We start from the raw sequence: 4,902 nt of genomic DNA, 5'->3' as shown, positions 1-4,902 counted from the left end.
AGAGAGAAATTTTTATTAGCTAAGTGGGCTGATTCCCTCTCTGATGGAGAGCAAAAGACTCTGAGAAAAAGAAATCTCACAGCTGCTAGAGACTTTTGCATTCCAACAGAGCGGGTCCGCCCTATCTTTAAACAAATTAAACAATAGAAAGAGATAACAAATATTCTCCTCCTAACCCACATTTATATACCAGACAGTCAGAATTTTTGACTTCTACCAGATATTTACGCAGAGTTTTAACAGTCCACCTGATTCCTGATTAATTGCCTGAGGAAGCTATATGGCTTCCGGGGTGGTGATCAAGCTCCCCCTTCCACTCACTTGGAGTGGGCCTGACTGATAAGGGCCCCTACCTTACCGATTCTGTTGACAGGTCCAGAAGTGTCCGTCTACTCTCTCCAGATGCCGGCCGGGTCCTGGGCTGAGGTCCGGAAGCGCCCGGAGTCCCTCAGTTCAATTCTGCTAAAACAGCAGAGCGGCACCTCCGGAGGCCTATCCAGCTCCCCCGGGCCCCAAACCTGGCCCATTCACCAGAGGCCAAAAGGCCAAGCACAGTTGTTTTCTGGCTCAAGAACCAAGCAATACCTAGAGAGATGGAGTTACATTTATTACGAGAGGGTCCAGAGGAAAATGTCTCTCAAATTCTGGGCCCCAACATGGAGGAATTTTCCCTATTTATATGTTTTTACCTTCTTTGTCTCCCAAATATGGAGTGTTTCTGGCCCCCTTTGCAAGTTCTTAAAGAGCCCCTATGTGCTGGGGCCTTGAGACTTCAACCAAAGGCCTGGCCTGGTGCCAGCACTGATAACTTCGTCCGGGGAAGGTTTAATGCCTCTCTGAAGTGAGAGTAGTCTTATTTTCCTTATTATTTAAGCAAGCAAACATTTACAGAAGCCAAATAGCAGGGTTAAAATTTCAAACAGCAGTTTTTATATAAGATGGATGCTTCAGAAGAATGGCGACAGCTGCCATTTTTCCTGAGCACTAAGCTAAATGCTTCATATGTATCATGTCACTACAATCATGTAATCATTTCCACAATCATCAGTGATCAGACGACCTGTGAAAGCTGGGAGGGAGGCTGGGAAAGCGGCTGGGCAGGTCCCCAGAGCAGGCTGACCTCTCAGAAAGGCAGACAGTGGGGGCGGGGGGGGGGGGGCGTGCAGAGTGTCGCCAACATGCTGACTTACCTCCAAGTCACTTCAACTTCGTCTTTGATATTGGGTTCATTTTATTTTATTTTCTAATTTTTAACACATTGGAGAGAGGAAGGGAGGAGAACATTGATGTAAGAGAGATATCTCCATTGGCTGCCTTGATCCCACAACCTCAGCATGTGTCCTGGCTAGGAACCGTACTGTGACTTCCCATGCACAGGTGACCTCCCCTGCACAGGTGACCTCCCCTCAGCTGACCCCAGGCCAGGCGGCTGTGCTTATTCTACACGTCGGGTCTGTGCTGATGTCTGAGGCGGAGCGGACTGTCAGAACCAGCAATGCAGCTCAGAGACCCCGGCCTGTGTCAGGCAGCTGCTCCCAAACCCCTGGGGTCAGAGCTACTCACAGACCCCAGCAGCCACGCCCACACCCACACCTTGCCCTGTCACACCTGTCCCTGCTCTCCCTTAAAGGTACAAACCAGGTTTAAGAATTCACTCACGACAGAAAGGAGGACAGATGTCTATCTCGCCAGCATCCCAGGGAAAGTCAGGCATGGGTTCCGCTCCGCCCCGAGCCGCAGGTAGACGGCTGTTCATGTGCAGACAGGAGGGGCTGCTTGTGGTGAGCCTGGCACCAGGCAGACAGCGAGGCTGCCCCGGGCATGAGAAGGGCACCTACGTGGGTCCTGCGCGGGTGGACAGGTGAGCCGTCAGCCTGGGGAAGCCACGTGGACACTCCTCTGTCCAGGGCCACCCACGGAGCCGAGCCGCAGGAGCAGCGTGGGGAGCAGGCGGAGGGGGGCTCCGTGCTCGCACTCAGGCCCCCGCAGGACCAACCAGCGCTCCCAAAGCAGGAGGAGCCGCCGGCGCTTTCCAGTGACAGTGCTCAGCCGGGCAGGCGCAGACGCTGAGGCTGTTTTCCTGACATTTTGATGAATTAAAACTGAGAAGCGGGAGAGTTTTATGACCTTGAGAATTCAATGCCAGAGACTCGATGTGTCCAGTCCTGACCAAGCGTCATGCACGGAGCACAAAGTGGGTCCTCTCTCCCATCCCTCCTGGTCCCCTCCATCCCCCACGCAACGATTTTCTTGAAGAAGGAAACGGTGTGTGGCCGGGTTCTCAGGCTCTCGCCACGCGACCCTCTCAGCCTTCCATCCACCAGCAGAGCCGGGCGGGGCGAGCCACCACCCAGACGCGTGGAGTCAGGGGACATGGGGAGTCAGGGGACACGGGGAGTCGGGGGACACAGGGAGTCGGGGACAGGGGGTGTCGGGAGACAGGGAGTCGGGGGGACATGGAGTGTTGGGGACACGGGGAGTTGGGGGATGAGGGGAGTCAGGGGGATGTGGAGAGTGAGGGGCCAAGGGGAGTTGGGGGGGACACAGGGTAGGAGGCTAACGTGTGGTCTGAGTCAAGCAGATCAGCAAATTTTCTTTAGACACAAAGTGAGGTCTGTGCTGCCGTGTTAAAGTCAAACCCTAGGAACTCACGTGGCGACGTCTGTGCACCCGCAGAGCACTGCCACCTCGCCGGCACCTGCGTGGGCGGTGGGGGCAATGCTGTCGCTGAGACCCCAGGGGAACAGGTGGCTCCGGGATCAGAAGTCACTTTCAGTGAAGGTTTCTCATGTTCGGCACCTGGCCAGCAATGGGGTCGAGTTTACGACGGAATGGTGAGCACTTGCTGAAAAACGCACGATTAGAAGACGAATCCCAACGAGGCAACAGGAATGTGGTAGAACATTGCTCAGGATTCCACTAATCTTTCAAAATTGCAGAGGAAACCGAGCAATGGCAGACGGTGCTCACGGCGCCTTAATAAAACACTACGCACCCAGACGGCTCCACAGGAAGGTGGAAGCTGGACTCCCTCCGAGCCCAGGGTCTGAGTGCTTTCCCACAGACACCCCGTTCTAGTTGTACTAACTTATTTATTTTTGAAAGGAAAAGCAGAAAACCCCACAGACACCGTTTGGCGCTCCAGGTAAGCCAGCATGAAGAAAAGCGCATCTGCTCGCAGTTAAGTCAGAATGCTTGGTCAGGGCAGAGCCTCCTTGTGCAGCGGCGGGCGGGTGTGAGCAGACAGAGCTTCTCTCTGCAAACACTTTGGCACAAGATCCATGCACTGCCCGGCTCTGCCTCTGGCCGGGGGGTGGGTAAGGCTCCAGCTCGGAGCTTCGCCAGCTTTAGGGAGCGGCTATAGGGTTAAGCCTCGGATTGACCTGTTGGCAAAGCCACAAACAAGTCCCAGCTTAGAGGGCACAGCCCTCTTAGCATAATTAAGCTTGACCTTGTGGCTGCCCCCTAGATCCTTCCTGGGTAGTTGATGGGCTGCGGGAGGTGCAGCAAGTGCTTCCAAAACAAGTGAAACTCACAAGAATATTGTAACTATGGTGACCACTACCTAGTTTATTTTTGGCTATAAAATAAAGGCTCAGCTTGCTGTCTAGATCTTTCTCTGTGGCCTCAGCCAGGCACAGGAGATCCACTGAGCCCTAGCTTATTCTCTTTGTCTGTCTTTTCTTCAGTCCTTCGCTGCCCCCGCGCCCCCTCAGGCTCGCCAAACCCTTGGCTGTGCTGGCCTTAGATCAACTGTTGTCAGGGACCACCAGTTCCCTCTCCCAGAAGTTACCATGGATACCGCAACCGATGGCATAACACAGATGTGGAGAAACTACGAAAATTGCTGCTGGTTCACAACCATTTTGAGAAAAGGCCTGGGCCCGGTGTGTCTTGGGGAAGGAGCATGTGATCGCCCAGAGCAGCAGGAGCGGGAAGCCCCTTGTAGGGGCACCAGCACGCGAGGCCCGGGTAGCGTGGAGACCACCATGGTCGCCAGCGGTCCTGGGTCTGGGATGTCACATCATCCGTCTGTCCGTCCGTCCATCCAGTCATCCCTTCCCTGCGGCCAGTGCCTGCGCGCCTGCCTGAGGTTCTCGGAGGGTCCGCTCCTCTTCCAGCCCCACTGCTGTGGGAACACTGACCCCTGGTGTGGGGACTCCTCCTCCTGTGAGGTTCAGCCTGGGACTGGAGTGTGCGTGGCTCAGAGCAGCCAGGTCTAGGCTGGCCTTGGGTGTGTTGATGTGACCACTGGAGGGCAGCGCTGTCACCTCAAGCCCTTCTCAGACGTGGGCTTCCGGCCTTCCGGCTGGACCCTGCTGGTGGGCAGAGGGGCCCCAAAGCCACTGCGCATGCCGGCGCACTCCCACGCCCACCAGCCTCTGGGGACCCACATGCCCTCAGCAGGAACCCAGGCGGAGCATTGTGGAGGGACCCCTGAGGGCAGTGAGACCGGGATTTTAATTCCGATGGACTCTGTCGCTGGCTTGGACACAGAACCCCACTTCTCGGAGGCTGTGAAACGAAGGTGATGCTATTGCTCCTGCCGGGAGCTGTGACCATTAGACAAACAACAGGCAGAAATGGCAGGTCACCCATCAGTGCTCCCTCCATGCACAGGCAGATCCCCTTCCCTCCCGTCTGGCAGAGCGGGGCGCAGGCAGAGTAAGCGCAGCACACTGCGAGACAATCCCCAGGGGCCTGGCCCGGAGAGGAGGGGGAGCAGGACTGGAACCACAGCCCGGACCTCGCTCACTCCTCCAGCCTGGGAACAGCCGAGACGGGCAGCCTGCGGGCCGACACTTAGGACCTGGGCGGGGCTCAAAGAAAAATTACACAAAATTATAAATACAAAGCAGGTGGAAAAGGAACTGCTCATTAATAAGAAAAAACATAAAAATT

At 55.6% G+C, this 4,902-nt stretch overlaps 1 long non-coding RNA gene across 1 annotated transcript; it reads right to left on the bottom strand.

The window, feature by feature from the left end:
• Positions 1 to 337: 337 nt before the first annotated feature.
• Positions 338 to 1,888, bottom strand: LOC308236763. Its single transcript, XR_013959330.1, has 3 exons — positions 1,660 to 1,888; positions 1,191 to 1,243; positions 338 to 585 (listed from the first exon to the last, which is right to left on the bottom strand). It is a non-coding gene; the product is annotated as an uncharacterized lncRNA (long non-coding RNA).
• Between the last annotated feature and the right edge of the window lie 3,014 nt (positions 1,889 to 4,902).

Source organism: Plecotus auritus (assembly GCF_963455305.1).
Source record: "Plecotus auritus genome assembly, chromosome: 11".
NCBI classification, from domain to species: domain Eukaryota; kingdom Metazoa; phylum Chordata; class Mammalia; order Chiroptera; family Vespertilionidae; genus Plecotus; species Plecotus auritus.
Note: the sequence above shows the minus strand (reverse complement) of the source record. Positions and strands in the feature narration are given on the sequence as shown.